The sequence below is a fragment of the Chiloscyllium plagiosum genome, chromosome 10 (assembly GCF_004010195.1).
Source record: "Chiloscyllium plagiosum isolate BGI_BamShark_2017 chromosome 10, ASM401019v2, whole genome shotgun sequence".
Taxonomy (NCBI): Eukaryota; Metazoa; Chordata; class Chondrichthyes; order Orectolobiformes; family Hemiscylliidae; genus Chiloscyllium; species Chiloscyllium plagiosum.
In genome coordinates this window covers 4,013,877-4,034,974 of record NC_057719.1, presented here as the reverse complement: position 1 = coordinate 4,034,974, position 21,098 = coordinate 4,013,877, and the positions used below count along the sequence as shown (strand labels likewise).

The 21,098-nt window shown below is 41.2% G+C and overlaps 1 protein-coding gene across 6 annotated transcripts in view; it reads right to left on the bottom strand.

Moving 5' to 3' along the window:
* dicer1 (dicer 1, ribonuclease type III) overlaps positions 1 to 21,098 on the bottom strand; it is a 188,320-nt gene that overhangs the window by 155,508 nt on the left and 11,714 nt on the right. Inside the window, exon 1 of one of the 6 annotated variants that reach the window (XM_043696917.1) lies at positions 16,312 to 16,392. The exons of the other annotated variants lie outside the window; for them this stretch is intronic. The gene's annotated coding sequence lies outside the window, so the exon portion shown is untranslated. Of the gene's footprint in view, positions 1 to 16,311; positions 16,393 to 21,098 lie in introns of those variants that run through there. 6 annotated transcript variants of the gene reach the window in all.

Sequence of the window (21,098 nt, the reverse complement as noted above, 5' to 3'; positions counted from 1 at the left end):
GCTGCCTTCTTTCAGAAAGCCAGTTTCTAATCCAAACTGCTAAATTACCCTCAATTCCATGAATCTGCATTTTCTTCAATAGCCTACCATGTGGAACCATATCAAAGGCTTTATTGAAGTCCATGTATACCACGTCAACTGCCCTACCCTCATCTACATGCTCGGTCACCTTCTCAAAAAACTCAATGAGGTTTGTGAGACACGACCTGCCCTTGACGAAACCATGTTGACTATCTGAAATCAAATTGTTAATATCAAAGCCAAAGGCTCTGCTATCTCCTCCCGAGCTTCCCAGAGAATCCTCGGATAAATCCCTTCTGGCCCAGGGTACTGGTCTAATTTCACTGCTTCTAGAATCGCTAACACCTGTTCGTAACTAACCTCGATCCTTTCTAGTCTAATGTCTCGTACTTCATTCTTCTCTAGAATATTCTCCTTTCTCCTGAGTGAAAACCGATGAGAAATGTTCATTTAGCATCGCTCCAATCTCCACAGGGTCCACACTCAACTTCCCACTTCTCTCTTTGACTGGCCCTAATCCTACCCTAGTCATCCTTTTATTCCTCACATACCTATAGAAAGCTTTAGGGTTCTCCTTTATTCAATTTGCTAAAGGCTGCTCGTGTCCTCTCTGCTCTTTTTAACTCTCTTTAAATCCTTCCTAGCTGATCTGTAACTCTTCTTCGCCTCATGTGAACCATCTTACCTCATCAACACATAAGTCTCCTTCTTCTGCTTAGCAAGAGATGCAATTTCTGTAGTAAACCACGATTCCCTTACCTTATCACTTCCTCCCTGCCTGACAGGGACAGGCAATATCTGTTCGTTAAACCAGCTTCACATTTCCATTGTCTGCATCCCCTGCATTTTGCTGCCCCATTCTATGCATCCTAATTCTTGCCTAATCGCAATATAATTGCCTTTACCCCATTGATAATTCTGGACCTGTGGCATGTACCCTTTTCATTGCTAAACTAAACGTAACTGAATTATGCTCACACTCCCCAAAGTGCTCACCTACAACTAGATCAAACATCTGGCCTGATTCATTACCAAGCACCAAATCCATTGTGGTCTCCCCTCTTGTTGGCCCTTCGACATACTGTGTCAGGAAACCTTCCTGTACACATTGGACAAAAACTGATCCATCCGACATACCAGAGTTATACCATTCTACATACACACACAGAGAGCGCGAGAGGGCGCGCGCGAGCTAGAGAGAGAGCGTGAGCGAGATCACCCATGTACACAGGGACATGAGGTCTTCTCTGGATCAGCAGTTTCTCAATGAACTATATAGCCATTTTACAGGGAGGAGCATCCAGATAAGGCAACATATATATTAATTGGGTGACATTACAATCAACGAATATCAATAGCAGAGACCAAGCCCTTTACTGTTAGACAATGAATCTTCTTAACCTTGTTAACTGGATTATTACAAATGGATACTTTTCCCCTTGTTGGCTGACCTTGCATACTGAATGCTTCCAATATTGTTAAATGGCTGTATATAATGAATGCTTTTTCACCTCCAGCACCCTATTGCTAACTGCAAGTTCTTATCTAATAAGAGCCATGCCCAGCTGAACCTCTTGTTTCACAAAACACAGAACTTAACTCTTTCCCTACCTGCTTATACCCTATACACATTGTTGTGGCTCTGTTCGCAGAGCTGGGAATTTGTGTTGCAGACGTTTCGTCCCCTGTCTAGGTGACATCCTCAGTGCTTGCGAGCCTCCTGTGAAGCACTTCTGTGTTGTTTCCTCCGGCATTTATAGTGGTTTGTCTCTGCCGCTTCCGGTTGTCAGTTCCAGCTGTCCGCAGCAGTGGCCGGTATATTGGTTCCAGATCAATGTGCTTATTGATTGAATCTGTGGATGAGTGCCATGCCTCTAGGAATTCCCTGGCTGTTCTCTGTTTGGCTTGTCCTAGAATAGATTAGATCACTTACAGTGTGGAAACAGGCCCTTCAGCCCATCAAGTCCACACCGACCCGCCGAAGCGTAACCCACCCAGACCCATTCCCCTACATTTACCCCTTCACCTCACACTATAGGCATTTTAGCATGGCCAATTCACCTAACCTGCACATTTTTGGACTGTGGGAGGAAACCGGAGCACTCAGGGAAAACCCACGCAGACACGGGGAGAATGTGCAAACTCTACACAGTCAGTCGCCTGAGGCGGGAATTGAACCCAGGTCTCTGGCGCTGAGAGGCAGCAGTGCTAACCATTGTGCCACCGTGTTGTCCCAGTCGAACTCATGTTGCCTGTCATTTGCGTGTGTGGCTACTAAGAATAGCTGGTTGTGGCGTTTCGTGGCTAGTAGGTGTTCAACTGCACAAGGACTGCACAAAACACTACATAGGACAAACAGCAAGACAGCTAATGACCCGCATCCATGAACGCCAACTAGCCACGAAACGACACGACCAGCTATCCTTAGTAGCCACACACACATGACAAGCAACATGAGTTTGGCTGGGACAACACCACTATTATAGGACAAGCCAGAGAACAGCCAGGGAATTCCTAGAGACATGGCTCTCATCCACAGATTCTATCAACAAACACATCAACCTGGACCCAATATACCGGCCACTACAACGGACAGCTGAAACTGTCAACCGGAAGCGTCAGAGACAAACCACTATAAATGCCGGAGGAAACAACACAGAAGCGCTTCACAGGAGGCTCCCAAGCACGGAGGATGTCACCTAGACAGGGGACGAAACGTCTGCAACACAAATTCCCAGCTCGGCGAACAGAACCACAACAACAAGCACCCGAGCTACAAATCTTCTCACAAACTTTGAAGCCTATACACATTCTCACCAGTACATCCTTTCTCAAGCAAGGAGACCAAAACTGCACATGGTACTACAGGTGTGGCATCACTTGCGTCCTGTACAGCTACAAAATAACCTCGCTGCTTTTAAACTCAATCCCTTTAGCAATGAAGACAAAATTCCCCTATCTATTGTAACCTTAAAATGTACACAAGGACTCTGCTCCCACAGCTCTCAGTGGCAAGGGGTCCAAAGACACTTAATCCTCAGAAGAATTTCCTCATCTCAGTCTTCTGTTGTTCAGTGTATAGTATTTTTCACCTCAGTATAAATCTTCCATGACGGCCACACACACATGAGGAGAAGAGCTTATTCATAAGGTTGGCTACCTTCACCCTGCTCCTCTTCATTCTCAGCCTCTTGCATAACTGTAGAGGATTTGAACCCCACGGGGCAAGACAGTCAACAATTGTGACTTTGCTATTACATTTTTCCACGCCACCTTCATGAACATGGTCTCTAGAATAGTTAGATCATACTCCTGCTCCTTATTGATGGCCTGGATAATGGCCAAATTTCCCTCTATCCCATGCCTCCTGACTTTCCGCATTACATTTTTCCACGCCACCTTCATGAACATGGTCTCTAGAATAGTTAGATCATACTCCTGCTCCTTATTGATGGCCTGGATAACCTGACAAATCAGATGCCACTGGCGGAGTTTCCAGGTTCTAGTTACCCAACTAATCCGTTAACTGGAACTTGGTCATGGCGTTGAGCGTTACGACACGGTGTGAACCCTCTTAATTTAAACCTGACACACAGAGAAGCTCACCTCATGCTGCAATCTGTTAAAATTTGAGAGGCAAAGAACTATCTCAGGTCACTATTTAAAGTAAAAATTAGCGATTTTATTCCTTAAATTCAAGAGAGAACATTGAAACAACAGTTATATACAACTCCTTTCTCACAAACCGATCTTTTACCTGCCATTCTACAATACTGGTCCAATAAATTCCCTCTTAAATTTACAACAAAATCAATTTCAAACCTAGGTATGGTCTTTGGATGTCGAATTTTCTCTCTAGATTCCTCTACGTCGACTGTGATGTTCTGCTGCACAAATTTCTTATAGACAGATACCTTTCAGAGAGTGACTCTGCTAGCTGTCTGTTTGTTGGCGCTCAGTGCTGCTCTCCCAACTGTTCAAAATGTCCGGTTTTACACCCCAAAACATTACATCATTTCATTGGTTTGATGTCATCTCCAACAGTAAAACTCAAATTCGATTGGATTTTGGTATCTGGGGCATAATTTAAACTGATCAGCTGAATTTGAATTTGTTTTTGTTTCATGGCAACACAGCACCAGCTATTTGTATCAACTAAATGTTACATTTTTAAATCTTTCAGTACACTGTGCTTCTCCAAGTCCTTGACAGCTTCCTCTCTCTCTCAAAAGGTACAGTACACACCTACACCTTCATAACAAGAGGCAAGGTCACCTTGACATTTAAGGCTAGTAATGACAGGGTCCACGGGGCTGCAGTCTGTAACGATGATAATCTTCCTTCTCTTCTGTCCATACATTTTGTCCACTTTCCTGATTCGTGCCTTAAAAGCATGGAGGATATCTATGCAATTTCATTAACCACAAATTACAGGAGTATTGTCTTGACATTCACAAAGCAATGTGTGTTCTCAGACCTTCCTGTAATAAGTAGCAGCAGTATTGTCATGCCATCATTATAGTAGTGACACGTTCCTTGCTCTGCTCTCCAATATTTCACATTTAAACATAAAACAGCATTCTGGTAAAAGACAGCAAAATAGCAGGACATAAGAAAGGCTACTATACAGTACTGCTGTAAACGCAGTACTCTCAATGCTTACCATTCGGAAGACAATGTCGAGCCTTATCTTGAATGTGGTCAGTTATCCATCAGCGGCTGAACATGTGACCCAGGTCCTTCCCCAGAGATGGGAATGTTAGCAGTGCTTCTTCAGCATCAGAAAAGGCAGCCAATCTTTTCAACAATGATTCCCTTGCTGAAAAGGATGCCTGCTTCTGGAACCGTTCCAAGATGTTTGACATAAGCTTCAAAATGGATGCAGGTTGACCAACTCAACGGTGGAATTTCCTACTCCTTAGTGATGTCCACTTTTCAATTCGTACCAATTAGTTTCCCAAGTGCTCGATCACCATCAGATTTACATCACCCTGGGGCTTACCGCTGACCAGCATGAGCCATATATACTGTGGCTACAAGAGCAGGTCAGAGGCTGGGAATCCTGCAGTGAATAACTCACCTCCTGATTCCCCAATGCCTGTCTACAATCTACAAGAGAGAAGTCAGACGTGTGATGGTACACTGTCCCCTTGCCTGGATGCGTGCAGCTCCCAACAGCACTCAATAACTATGACACTATCCAGCCCACTTGATTGGTACCACATCCACAGTCACTTCCTTCACCAAAGCACAGCAGCAAGTACCATCTAGAAGATGCAGCGCAGAAACTGCCAATTTTGCTGAGTCAGCAGCTTCCAAACCCACCTCCATGAGAAAATTGGAGGTGTACTGGACAGTGAAGGAGGTTACCTCAGATTACAACAGGATCTTGACCAGATGGGCCAATAGGCTGAGAAGTGGCAGATGGAGTTTAATTCAGATAAATGCAAGGTGTGGCATTTTGGGAAAGCAAATCTTAGCAGGACTTATACACTTAATGGTAAGGTTCTGGGGAGTGTTGCTGAACAAAGAGACCTTGGAGTGCAGGTTCATAGTTCCTTGAAAGTGGAGTCACAGGAAGATATGGTAGTGAAGGCAGTGTTTGGTATGCTTTCCTTTATTGGTCAGAGTATTGAGTACAGGAGTTAGGAGGTCATGTTGCGACTGTACGGGACTTTGGTTAGATCACCGTTGGAATATTGCGTGCAATTCTGTTTTCCTTCCTGTCGGAAAGATGTTGTGAAACTTGAAAGGGTTCAGAAAAAATTTACAAGGATGTTGCCACGGTTGGAAGATCTGAGCTATAGGGAGAGGCTGAACAGGCTGGGGCTGTTTTCCCAGGAGCGTCGGAGGCTGAGGGGTGACATTATAGAGACTTACAAAATCATGGGGGGTATGGATAGGATAAATAGACAAAAAGTCTTTCCCCTGGGGGAGTCCAGAACTTGAGGACATAGGTTTAGGGAGAGAGGGGAAAGATATAAAAGAGACCTAAGGGGCAACGTTTTCACTCAGAGGGTGATGATTGTATGGAATGAGCTGCCAGAGGAAGTGATGGAGGCTAGTACAATTGCAATATTTAAAAGGCATTTGGATGGTTATATGAATGGGAAGGGTTTAGAGGGATATGGGCCAGGTGATGGCAGGTGGAACTAGATTGGGTTGAGATATCTGGTCGACATGGATGGGTTGGACCGAAGGGTCTGTTTCTGTGCTGTACATCTTTATGACCCTATAAGTAGGAAGAGCAGATACATAGAATGAGGATCACCATAACTTGCATGTTCATTTCCAAGTCACTCAATAGCCTGACTTGGAAATATACTGCTGTCTCTTTAGTATTGTTGGGTCTCCGTTAACACATTGTTGGTGTACAGACACCATACTGGCCCAGCTAAAGCTCACATCTCAAGAATGGATACAAAAACTTTTCAATTTTCTTTCAGGTTTAGCTGTAATTGCATCATGTGACCAGCCTTTCACAGAGATCCTGATGTTAAATAATGACTTGCCCAGAACTCTATTTGGCTCTAGTATGGCTCACTTCTGAGTGGTTTTTCGAGCGATATGAAAGCAATTCTGCTAATTAGGACTCACCAGTCCAGAGCTTCCACTCATCGTGGATATCATTCTATTTGATTCAACGTTCTACCAGTGAGAACTACTGACAACTTTGCTGATCAGAATTTCTGGGCATCCAAGTTTGAAACACCGCAATCTCATGATGGCTGAATGGCCTAATTCTACGCCAATATCTTATGGCTAGAGTGGATAGAAAGGAGCTATTTCCCTTAGTTGAGGGTCAAAAACAAAGCAAAATGCAGAAGGTTGAGACAAGATGTGAGGAAAACTTTAACCCCGAGGGTGGCAGGGGTCTGGAAGCCACTGATCGAGCTTGTAGTTCAGGCAGGAAACCCCAACATTTAAAATGTATTTGGATCACCTCTTGAAATGGCCCATAGCCTTGAGTGTTATGACAAGTGCTGGAAAGTGGGATGAGTGTAGGTGGTAGTATATTTTTGGCAGTACAAATTTGTTGGGCTAAAAGGGCTTCTTTTGTGTTGTCTGATTCAGAGATAAGGGATTTGTCTTCTGAAGAAAGATTGGACAGTTTGGGCCTATACTCTCTAGAGTTCTAAGAAAATGAGAGGAGATTTAATTGAGGAACATAAAATGCTAAAAGGTGATCGACAAAGTAGATATATCCTCTCGTGGGACAATCTAGAATAAGAGGTCATTGTTGTAGGATAAATAGCAGATTTAAAACAGAGATAAGGTGAAATTATTTCTCAAAAAATTTTGAATCTGTTGAATTCACTATCCCAGATTTCAGTGGATGCTCACACACTGAATAAATTTGATGAGGTGTTAGATTTTTAATTAGCAATGCATTGAAGGGTTTATAGAGAGTAGGTAGGAAAGTGGAGTTGAGGCTGAGATGATATCAGCCATGATCATATTGAATGGTGAAGCAGGCTCAAAGGGTTGAATTGTCTACTTCTGCTCCTACGTCTTATTCAAAGTACAATTTTAATTGTTGAAACATGGCAAATTTTATATCTGCACAGCTTTTAGAAATATGCATAGATTGTTAGCAAAAAGATATTCTGCAATGGAATTGTCATGCTCATCACATTTACAGTGATTTTCTTTGATCTTTTAAGGGTACAAATGGGCAAGGAAACCATTGGTAATGGCATCCCCATCAATGAAGCAGCATTTCACAAATAAAATCTTAGTGGAGATGACAAAACACGGACTTGCCATCAGAATCAAAATTTGCATAATGTTTCTTATGTGATAAGCATACAAACTTAATAACTGACCAAGATATTCAATGTACAGTAAAACCTCTTACTAAAAGCGAAGAACATTATCAAGCGTGCCAAAGTAATGCTTGTTTTACGTTTAATTTTGAGCCCTGGTAAACTGCTACTTGTGCCACCACTTCCAGTCTTTTTGTTGAACCATACGACAAAATATATCTGCACACTTTCGATTGCTGATTATTGTCCCTTGAGAATGTGGGGTGAGCTGCCTTGTTGAATTGCTGTAGTCCACTTGCTGTGGGTTGACCCACAATGCTGGTAGGGAGGGAATTCCAGGGTTCTGACCCAGTAACAGTGAAGGAATGGGATATATTTCCAAGTCAGGATGGTGAGGGGCTTGGAGGGGATTAGGGACATTTAAACGACTCTTGGATAGACACATGGATGATAGTATAATGCAGGGTATGGAGGCTAGTCTGATCTTAGAGTAGGATAAAAGGTTGGCACAACATCAAGGGCCGAAGGGCCTGTACTGTGTTGTACTGTTCTGTGTTCTGTTATTTGGTTAAAGGATCTGCAATACAAAGATTTTATAACCACTATCCTTTTATCACTGACTTTATTCAAGAAAATATATGGGCACTTCTACACCAAGAGGAATATTCACCAAAGTCAGTACAATTGATATGCTTCAATCACTGTCGCTGGGTCAAAATCCAGGCATTTCCTCCCTAACGGCTTTGTGGTTCAACCCACAGCAGGTGCACTACAGCAGTTCAAGAAAGCAGCTCACCACCACATTCTCAAGGGTACTTGAGATGAGCAATAAATGCTGGCCAGCCAGTGATGCCCACATCCCACAAGATGAGTATAAAAAAAAATGTGCAATGGGCCACGGCATAATGTTAACGCAGAGTAGTAATGCAAAGGCCCAGGTTAATGCTTTGGGGAGGCAGATTCAAATCCCATTATGGCAGATGATGGGATCAAAAATCACTAATAAATCCAAAATTAAAAGCTCATCTCAGGCAAGGTAGCCATGAAACCATCATCATCTTAAAAACCCATCAGATCCCTTTAAGGAAAGGAATTTGCCATCCTCACTTAGTCTGGCCTACATAATTCCAGATCCACAGAAATGTAGTTGACGCTTAACTAGCCTGGCAATCCACACAGTTTGTGGGCAACAAGTACAGGTCTTGCCAGAAACACCAATTATCCCCACAAAATATAAAAACTTCTCTTGTTCCTGTTGTCATTTGTTTACATCCTCGCTTTCTTTGGTTTAAACCATTCTTCAGATTAAGAACAAAAGTCTGTGAAACTTTTTCCACATCTGAAGAGTACTTTGTTGATATCCTAATGATGGTCATGAACCAGAACACAGTGTGCACTTTGACTTTTGGTTACAAGATCTTCTTTGTTTAACTTGGTAAGAAACCGGCAATGTGCATGTCACAGATGGCCAAAATAATTTTCAAGGTCACTTTTTAAAAAATGTTTATTAAGTTAGTCAAATTGTGTTTTTGCATTAGGATTTAAAGTTTTTTAACCAACGTTTGAAGATTAAATTCAGACATTGCATGCATTTTTGTTGAAAAGCAGAAGTCAATCTATGCAACATGTCTAGACAATGCAAGTATAAAGGGATGTAAAGTGAATTAAAATTAGGTTTCACTTTTGTTTCTCACTAATAATATTCAGATAACTGAGAGCGCACTGCACAGAGATTGTACTAGCCTGTGGACATAGTTATGAAAAGAAAAGATATACAAGGGTGTTGCTGGGACTCGAGGGTTAGAGTTATTGGGAGAGGCTGAATAGGCTGGGGCATTCTTTTCTCCTGGAACATCAGATGCTAAGGGTGACCTTATAGAGGTTTACAAAATCGAGAGAGACATGGATAAAGTGAAGATCCAAGGTCTTTTTCATAGGGTGGGGGAGCCCAAAACTAGACAGCATAGGTTTAAGGTGAGGGGGAAAGATTTAAAAAGGAACAGAGAGGTAACTTTTTTTACGCAGAGAAAGCTTGTATGGAACAAGCTGCCAGTGTGTGGGGTGGACGTGGATACAATTACAACATTTAAAAGGATTCTGGATGGGTATATGAATTGGAAGTGTTTAGAGGGATATAGGCCAAATGCTGGCAAATGGCACTAGGTCACATATGGCCGTCGCGGACGAAGGGAATGAAGGGTCTGTTTTGTGCTGTAGAACTCGACAGTACAGGAAGACTTTCTGCACTCGGGAATGGGTGGTGGTCAATCACATTACTCAGTGAACCAAAAACACAAATTATTGCCTTAAAATCTTTTTAAAAAGTCAGTCACATTTCAATATAGTGAGGTCGAGGACCAGCAGTCGAGGCTAAATTAATCTGTTTTTAAGGAATAAACATTAATACTTCGATATTTTGTTGACCAGACTCGCCTTTTCCATCAGAGCAATGTCTGGAACAGCACTGTTGGGCACAATGCCTACAACACAAAAGGAAAGTCAACCACACCAATGGCTATCCAGTGGACATGTTGGTATGCGTACGCACTTAATAGGATAAATTCAGCTATAATCTCCCTACCAACAACATGCACCTTCTGATACGCAATTTGGAAATTCAAGCAGAGCAGTTTTTAAACAAGGTTCCACAGCACAAGCATGGAACAGAGGGGTCACAGATTGAAAAGGAGTTGTGGTGAGAAGGAAATAGCAGTGGCACAGTCCTTCTGATTTTAAAAAGCACTCAGGAAAAATAACATCTGTCTTGACCAGTAATGACATTAAGTTCATCTCCATATGTAATGCTGACAATAACACACTTGGGACATTTGCCACTTTTGTTATCCTTTCAGCATATACACGTGGAGATATTTATCATCCTAGTTCCAGCCATGACAGATTTTCCAAGTACATAGTGATCTGCAATTACTACAAACTCCTTACATTTATGTTTAGAAATTTTACAATTTGCTCATGGGAACTATTTTACCCCAAAACAGCAGAAGTCTAAAATAATGCATGAAATCCATCCATGACATTAATAAGTCAACACAGCAATCATTACATTCTCCATCCCTGATAGACTGGCTAGACAAAAAGATCCTCAGGGAGGAAAGAAATGCATAATTCACTCTACTCCCTTATGGCACCTTAAGAGATAGCCATTAGCTATATCAAAAGAGCCACTGTTTCATACTTTAAAATGCCACCTGCATATTTGGTCTAGAGAAGACAAAACGTTGTGACAAAAGACAAGTTGTTTCAATTTTGCTTAGACAGGATTTCATTTCACAGCTTAACCAAATCAAAACTTTAGATTTACTTTGCAATATTTACCAGCTATCCAAACAGGATTATATATTCTAAACGTCAAGAATTAGAATGCACAAGTGACTTCAGTCTGCAAACCACACTCTATTGTGAAATTACCTCAAAAGTGACAGCCTTTGGTGTACCACTTCCTTTGTTAATATGGGTGGCCTCTGAATGTCATTGTACTTACTATTGTCTGTTGCTTTTAATGCATTCTTAATCCCATATTAAATGGAAGAAAGAAAGTGAGAGGGAGTGGAAAAGGTGAAGGAAGAAAAATTGAAGAGTAATGGCCCAGTATTGTTAGTAACAGCACCAGAATCAAACGGATCAGCATCAATAATAAAACTACTTTGACTTCATGAGGAGACACTAAATTGGAGATTCAAAAGAAGTACCATTGATTTGTAAATTTAAACTAATTCAGTTGGAAGAATAACGGTTAATCTGTTTTGTTAGTTTTGGGGTTGGGAGGAAAAGAAAAAACACTGAGGAAGGAGGAAAGGATTTGCTGCATTTATTCTACTGTTTCACACAACAAATACATTCTTCACGGTTACTGTACAATAGCAATTATGCACAACATAACTGTGGGAATGAAAAATGCTATTAATTTTGAAGGGCTTTTGCCCGAAACATCGATTTTTCTGCTCCTCAGATGCTGCCTGATCTGCTGTACTTTTCCAGCACCACTCTAATTTATATCCCTTTATTCACTGCCTGTTCATGTGTCTGCCTAAATACCTTAAACATTGCTCTATCTGTTTCTACCACCTTCTTGGCAGTCTAAATTTAGGCACCTACCACCCTCTGCATAAAAAAAACTTGCCTTGCAAATCTACTTTAAACTCACATTACCCCTCTCACTTTACTGCCTAGTATGTGGCATTTCCAACCTTGGAGAAAGACTCTGACTATCCATATTGTCTAAACCTCATGAATCAGGTCACCATGCAAACAATCCAAGTTTCTCCTGATAATTAATATGCTCCAATCCAGGCAGCATCCTGGTAAACCTCTTTTGCACCCTCTCCAAAGCCTCCACATCTTTCCTAGTCTGTCGTCCAGAACTGCACACCATTCTTGTGCAGCACATTAGAAAACTTGTTTTTAATATTTACTCCTGCCAAGTATTCTGAAGAACAACCATCCCACCTTGATTTTATTTCACCTAGCAAAGTCAACCTGGCCAGTTATCCAAGTAGTCACACCTTACATCTGCAGCCATCACGATAATATTTTAATACCAAATCCCATCTCCAGTCATAAGACCATAAGACATAGGAGCGGAAGTAAGGCCATTCGGCCCATCGAGTCCACTCCGCCTTTCAATCATGGCTGATGGGCATTTCAACTCCACTTACCCGCATTCTCCCCGTAGCCCTTAATTCCTTGTGACATCAAGAATTTATCAATTTCTGCCTTGAAGACATTTAGCGTCCCAGCCTCCACTGCACTCTGCGGCAATGAATTCCACAGGCCCACCACTCTCTGGCTGAAGAAATATCTCCGCATTTCTGTTCTGAATTTACCCACTCTAATTCTAAGGCTGTGTTCACGGGTCCTAGTCTCCTCGCCTAACGGAAACAATTTCCTAGCGTCCACCCTCTCCAAGCCATGTATTATCTTGTAAGTTTCTATTAGATCTCCCCTTAATCATTGATGTTGTTGTACAAATCAGGAAGGAACAAAAAAAAAATCAATTCTCCTGCACCTCAGATGCTGCCTGACCTTCTGTGCTTTTCCAGCAACACACTCTCGACTCTGATCTCCAGCATCTGCAGTTCTCACTTTCACCAAGCTTTAGCCATTAACTTCATGTGATAGCAAGGAACAACCAAGGGCAATGAATACTGCAAGATTAAGTGCCTTGACATCATTCCAGAAATAATACTCAAGACTGTACTCCAGATTTTGTTGTAATCCTAACATGCTATTCCTGTACAGATACAACAACTGGCATCTTTCCAAAAATGTGGAAAATGGCCTGGGAATATCCAGTACAAAATCCACAGGTAATTCAACCTAGCCAGTTACAGCCCCATAAGCCTACTCCCAATTATCAGGGGCCCAAATGCAACAAGACCTAGAAAATACCCAAATTTGTGCTGGCAAGTGGTAAATGACATTCGCACCAGACAAGTGATGGGCGATGACCATCTCCAATGAAACAACATAGCTGGCCATCCCCAACAAATGAGAATTAACCATTGCTCCTTAGACATTCACTGACATTATATCACAATCACTAATCCTGGGGATTACTATTGATGGAAAATTGAATTAAACTAGCAATATAAATATGGTAGCTAAAAGAACATATCTAAGGCTAAGAACCCAGAGCAGTTAACTCACCTCCTAAGCCTGTCCACCATCTCCAAAACGATCAGACATCTGACAATAAACTCCCCACTTGGCTGGACAAGTGCGACTCCAAAAATACTCAAAACATCGTGGAAGACAAAGTAGCCCGGTAGATTAGCACCCCATTCACAAATGGTGAAGAGGAGGTCCGTACGGTTTTTGTCAGTGGCCTTCCTATGGATATTAAACCACGTGAGCTTTACCTTCTCTTTCGATCATTTAAGGAATATGAAGGTTCACTGATCAAACTAACATCAAAACAGCCAGTTGGTTTTGTTACATTTGATAGCAGAAGCAAAAAAAGCCTTAAATGGCATTTGATTTGACTCCAAAAATCCTCAGAATCTCCGGTTGGAATTTGCTAAGTTGAACAGGAAGATGGCCAAAAGCAAACAGATGGCTACATCTAACCCTACATATGCACCTTGCCTTGTGAGCACACTTCATTGCATGGGACCCCTTCAAGCTTGCAAGAACAGCACTAATCTCTGCATCCCCAGAGGCCTGGGCTCCCTATCCACTGTACACAACAGAACTGACCCCTGCCAGACTAGATTTTGTTTTCAGCTTGGACTTTACGGAAAGAGATTTCGGATAACTTGCTCGATTCCACTCAACTTGGTGAGGTGGAAATGGAGTGGTCACTAAGGACTGAGGATTTAAGAACTTTACTGGTGAACACTTTTTCCACGTGGGAGGATTCTGGGGATTATATGTACTACATAGACTAGTAATTCTTGTTGTTATAACCATCGTATGTTGCGTGTCAATAACTTGCTTAAATACTGGCTGTCAGATTCTTGTGACTAAGCTGGTAACAACTTTGTCAACCCCATTTAGTTGATTATCATAGAATGATAAAAAGTGGGAATGAGACTTTAAAAGGTTAATTTGTTCTGCTGACATGTCTGGCGATTTTTGGGTTGGGGGGTATTTTTCAGTCTTGCAGGATGTGACAACCCAATCGCTCACTCTTTTCAGGAATAACCCACCGATGAGCCTGCTCAGTCTTTCTCTCTACCAATAACACATGCTTTGTCTGTGTCGGGGTTGGTTATCAGTAGATTAGAGTTTTAACCAGTAGAACTGTGTTCTGGATTAGTGGTGCTGGAAGAGCACAGCAGTTCAGGCAGCATCCAAGGAGCTTGGATGCTGCCTGAACTGCTGTGCTCTTCCAGCACCACTAATCCAGAATCTGGTTTCCAGCATCTGCAGTCATTGTTTTTACCCAGTAGAATTGTGTGTCAATTGTTCATAATTGTCTGTGAAATTTGAATCTATTTACTTGTTAGGAACAGAAACTCGGTCAGAATTATCAGTCTACCTGGGTTTAAATGGCAGGTAAATTGGGGAATTGTAACTTTGACTTTGAGAATAGTTGGACTTGATATCCAATGTGCTACGCCAGTGAGGCATTACACTACAACCTGCAAGCTCTCCTGAAACACATTCCTACCTGGGAAATACATTATTGTTCAAACAAGATTTGGAATTCCTCATCTAACAGTACTGTGGATACTGCTACACTGTATAGTCATCAGGACTTTGACTTGGCAGTCAAGTACCTCGATCTTTAAGACCAGTAACAAATGCAAGGTTTCTCCACCTACCACCAAGAATAGAAAAAGTCCTGAAAGCTATTGGGTGAATTTGAGCCCAAAACCCTTATCAAAAAGGCAGCATTTCATTTTCCCATGTTGCTCCGAATTTAGTTTGAAGTGGACAATGGGCCATCACTGGTTAGGCAGCATTTATTGCCTATTCCCGATTGCCCAGAGGGTAGTTGAAAGTCAGCCACTTTGTTGTAGGTCTGGAGTCACATGTAGATCAGGTAAGAACAGCAGACACCTTTCCCTAAAAGACATTAGTGAACCAGATGGGTGTTTTCTGACAACTGGCAATGGATATTTGTTGTCATTAGATTCTTAATTCCAGATATTTATTGAATTCAAATTCCACCATCTGCCATAGCAGGATTTGAACCAAGGCCCCCAGAACATGACCTGGGTCTCTGGATTAACAGTCCAGTGATAATACCACTAGGCCATCGTCTCCCCAATTGTCGATAAGTAAATGGTCAGGTCATGCTTAGACATGAAGCTATGCTTATATTGCAGGTCACTTGTCAAACTTTCTAATAATCATCACCATGGGATGATAAGGTCAAACCATATAACTAATTAGATTACTGAACAATTATGTTTCTGTCCAGCACAACTGGGCCCAATTAACACTGACATTAGTGTTGGATCTTTGTTATTTTCTTTTCTGCCATCTTTGGGCCTTACATCATTGAATTAGGATCACCTAGATGACTAGAAAGCAGAAACTCAAGAGTATTGTTTTCAATCAACCACTTGTTGCACAGACACACACAAAACAGCACCTCTCTGGAGGCGCCACGCAGCAATGGGTTCATTTGTTTGACAGGTAGTCAATGAATACTACTTCAGTTGCCATTTCAAGTTTAAAGATACTTTGAGGTGCACTTTCGACTCAGTGGATGAGGAATGATTAACCAAACACTATGTTTCTCCTTTAATTCATCCCAACTCCTGTATTTATTAAGCATGAAGGAGTTTATGAAAGCTATTCTCTAACAACACAATTTCAGAGCCTTGAACTCAAACTATTTTTGGCCTTCGATCTGGAGTCAGCAATTTACAAACCGTAGTGAGAAAAAAAAAAATGGGTTTCTCGCCGAGAATGGAATTTTAAATATGGATTGTATGTCGCTCTCCCTTGATAGTTTCCATTTCGACTTCCTTTGGATCAGAACTTCTTTAGACAGAAAATATACTGCCAGTACTTTGCAACTAAAGAATTATTTTGAAGACAAGTCACTTACTTTACACAGAAATCAGATCATTCCCTTTTCTCCGGTTATACAAATTGTTGAGCCGGTTTTAAATTTGATATTCCTGAATGCATGAATAACACGGAATGGAACCTGTAACTTGAAGGATAAGACATTTAGGAATGAAAGGAAACCAAAAAAGGAGAGGTTGTTAGTTAATGATTAGCCCAATAGAGAGGGACGACCTAAGTTCAGGAAACCAAGATGTGAAAACTGTTTGGGTAAAAATGATAAATAATAAAGGCAAAAATTCATTTCTTTGGAATCACACAGCAAGGAGAGGCATAAAGGAAGAAATACTGAGACTTTGTCAGAAAGGCATGGCAATAATCTTGGGAGATTTTAATCCACAATTCATTGGTAAAGTTCAGACGGACAAAGAGAGCCGAGATGAAGAGTTGGTAGAATGCTTTCAGGGCAATTTTCTAGAACAGCACATTCTGCAGTAAACCAGCGAGCAGACTTAAAATCATTCTCCTATATCACAAAGTTGGTCCCTTTTCTCTAAAAGCTTTTCCTTTTCTCAAGAATACTGTGCCTTTGGTTTCTTTCAGAGGGTCATAAACAGCTCCCACTTCCGATCAGACTGGTTTGGTACAAAGAAACAAAAAGGCCTCTCGATACCCTTTAATATGAAAACAGATGAGACTTCAGAGTTGACAGTGTGTTGCTGGAAAAGCACAGAGGTCAGGCAGCATGAGGATCACAAGAATCAACGTTTCAGGCATAAGCCCAAGCAACACACTCCCGACTCTTTCAGGCCAAAGTGGTCATGTTTTAGAAGTGACATATATAATGAAAGGGGTGTGGTCAACTCTCTTGCTGAGCAGTTCAGTCCAGAACAAATTAGGAGTTCAGCTTTGTGGAAACAGGCTCTCTCTCCCTTTCTGCCCTTCTAACTTCAACCAGTAAGCATCTGTTCCATTTTTACTGTTAAGGAGGTTTGCTTATTTGGACTGGTATATATTTGGAACAGCATAATTAAGTCTAGTTTGGATAGACTGAGTTCTGTAGATGTTCATTATTCTGTTCTGTGTTTCATTATGTAATTTTGTGAATAAATTTTTCTGTTTTAAAACCTAGTAGTCAACCTCACTAACTTACTCTAGGTAATTTTCACTGTACACTTACCAAAGTAAATTGCAAAGTTATGGTCCTGGCTGCCTGCTTAAGAATGTTTTGCATAAGCTGGTCTAGTCCATAACACCTATTACACCATAGTTGCATTCCAGAGAAAAATCGCTTAACATAAATAATGGGGCCGATAGGAAAAGTTGAATTGGGGCAGACCAGCAGGAAATATCACTCATGATCACCCAAAGGTCTAACACAAAGTATAGCATTGTCTAGATGAAGGTATAAATCATACTTACCAAAGAAACAAAAGTAAATTTAACATTGTACATTTAAAAAATATTGTTAATGCAGAGGCAGAGGGTCATTCTTGTGCATATGGTATACTTCCTTATTCCTATTAAGCAAGCTATATCACATTCTCTCCTTATGCTCAAAATGCTTCATATTATCTAGTTTCTTTGTATTATAGCCTTTTGTGCTCACCGACTACAATTTCATCAATACACTTCTTGCTAACATTTTTGTCACTATGCTCCCTCATTTTTTCAAAGAAAGAGATATTCTAGGAGTCGTGTACCTTTCACAAGAAGCTGCTCATTGGATCTCTCTGAAACCTGCTGTGTACGGTACCTCTCACAGAAAACTGCTCTGTTGGCAGTTGACATCCGCGCATGTGTAGATGACACGAAGACTTGCACTGACACCGGCGCATGCGTAGAATGCTGCTGATATCGGCTCATGCGCAGGACGAAACGTGCAAAACGATCACCGCTGAAATTGGGCTACTGTGAACAGAGGTAAGCATTCTCTAAACTCCCATTCCTTAACTCCTTAGTGATATTATAAGCAAATCACGCTGCCTGAACTCGCATTATTCAAGAACTACCTGTATACTAGACCTAGTATTGTGAAATGACATACAATTATTTCATGGTCTCATATTAAAGCAGCATCCACAACACCCAATTGAAATAGGAAGAGAGGAATGAGTCAGATAAGTTTTTATAAGGGCAATTATGAGGGCATGAATGCAAAGCTGGCTAAAATGAACTGGAAAATTAGGTTAAACGTTTGGCAAATAGAGATGCAATGAAACGTAAGGTTATATTTCAGAATAGACAGGTTATATTTCAGAATAAATACATTCCAACAAGAAAGAAAATTTCATCTGTGGTTAACAAGAAATTGCAATTAGAAGAATAATTGCGCAAGGTTAAAAGGTTGGACAAAATTTGAAAAAACAGCAAAAAAAATGAACAAAACAATTAATAAAAAGAAAAAAGTAAGAGTTTGAGAGAAAGCTACTTAGAAATATAAAAACAGATACAAAAAGCTAACAAAGAAAGCTTTGTTCTGATAATAAGTGACACTGCAGAATTAATCATGAAAAATAAGGAAATGGCTAATGAATTCACTTTCAAAGGTACCAGTAACATCCCAAAAGCAGCAATAAATCAAGAAATCAGATCACCAGAGAAGTAAATTGTTGGAGCTGTGGGCTGACAAGTAAATGACAGACTTCATCTTAAAAGAAATGGCCAGTCAGATAGGTGACATACTGGTTTTAGCTCAGCAAACCTTCATTGATTTGGTAACAGTTTGAAATGGAAGGTAGTGACGCAACTCTTTTATTCAAGAAGGGAGGGACACAAAGCAGGAAACATGAGGCCAGTCAGCTTAACATCTGTCAATGGGAAAATGTTAGAGGCTACTATTAAAGAGGTTATAGCAAGGAAATTGGATAAGGTAAAGATAATAAACAAAGTCAACATGGTATTGTGAAAGGGAAATCATGTTTGACTAATGAGTTCTTTGAGAAGGAAACACAAACAGCGGAAGAAGGGGATATTGGTAGATGCATTGCACTTAGATTTTCAGGAGCATTTGATAACGTATCGCAATAAATGTTATTGTGGAAAACAAAAGCTTATGGTTTGAAGTGGATTTAAGATAAATAGGTATTTTCAGGTTGAGAGTATACAACAAGTGATATGTCACAGGAAACATGGTCTACAATTTATATTAATGACTTAGATGAAGGGATAGAAGGTATGGTTGCCAAAGTTACTCGCTTACCAACCTTTGCCTCATCAGTAAGTTGTGAAGAGGACACAAGGGAGTTCCAAATGATATCGTGAGGTGAGGTGAGTGGTCAAAGATATGGCACATAAAGTACAATGTGTGAAAATGTCTAATTTGGCATGAAGAATAAAAAGCCTCATCTGAATGATGACAGATTGCAAAGTTGAGCTGCAAAGATCTGGGTGACCTCAGGCATAAACTGCAGAAGGTTATACACCGGTTATACACAGGTATAGAAAATAATTAGGAAAGAGAGTAGAATAGCTCATTTCTCGCAAGGGAAATGGAATACATAAATTGAAAGGTTATGCTTCAGTTATACAGGGAACTAGTGAGACTGCAGAGAGTATGTGGGTGGCACAGTGGTTAGCACTGCTGCCTCACAGCACCAGAGACCCGGGTTCAATTCCTGCCTCGGGCAACTGTCTGTGTGGAGTTTGCACATTCTCTCCGTGTCTACATGGGTTTCCTCCGGGTGCTCCGGTTTCCTCCCACAGTCCAAAGATGTGCAGGTTAGGTGAATTGGCCATGATAAATTGCCCGTAATGTTAGGTGAAGGGGTAAATGTAGGGGAACGAGTCTGGGTGGGTGGCTCTTTGGAGGGTCCATGTGGACTTGTTGGGCCGAAGGGCCTGTTTCCACACTGTAGGGAATCTAATCTAATCTAATATCTTCATTGAGCCTCTGGACGAAGCACTGTTGTTTCCTGCTTTCTACTTACATGTTTGGGTTTCTTTGGGATGGTGATGTCATTTCCTGCTTCCTATTTATTTTAAATCCACTTGAATACGCTATCCCCTTAGATCATAAGCTTTTGTTTTCCATAACAACATTTAATATGACACCTTTGGGTGGGGACGAGTCAGGCAAGTATGCGAATCACCCACACCCCAATTAGACAGTCATTTACTTCTATTCCCTCTTGCTATTGTCAAGCAAAACTACTGTTCAATCTCATCCATTCAGAAATGCTTTCTGGTCAGAAATATGTCACACCTGCATTGTCTTGGGGAATTTGTCAGGAAATCATCTGCATAACTATTCCCCAGGATTAGGGCATTTGCACTGAGGATGATCTCATCCTGTCATTGTACCTGGGGTAACATGTGACTTAGTGTAACGGGGGTCGGGGGGGGAATCTTGAGTTGCATGTGACTGAGGGCGTGGCCAGAGTATCTGTCAGCACGGCCAACTGACCTGTATGAAGGGGATGTATTTTCTTTGTTCAGTGCCTCGCTTTGACTTAACCTGACACGGTTGCAAGAGAGGTCAAATGGGGTCACCTAGCTTGTATAAGCTTTAATAAACTTCAACTGTTTGCAAAAGTTGGTATGTGTGAATTGCATCTCTCGTGTAAAACCTCAGGAAAAGAACCTAACAACAGGATGTTTTCTCTTGCAGGAGAATCTCGGACTATGTGTCCTGTTTAATAAATCAGGGGTCATTCATTTAGAACAGATGAGGTGGAACTTTTTATTTCCCCCTCTCAGAAGTTTGAAAATTCAGAACTGTCTTCCTGAAAAGGTGGTGGAAGCACAGTCCTTGAATATTTTTTCAGGCAAAAAGATATATTCTGCTCAAGCAAGAGATTAAACGGTTAGAGGTCAGCAGGAATCTGG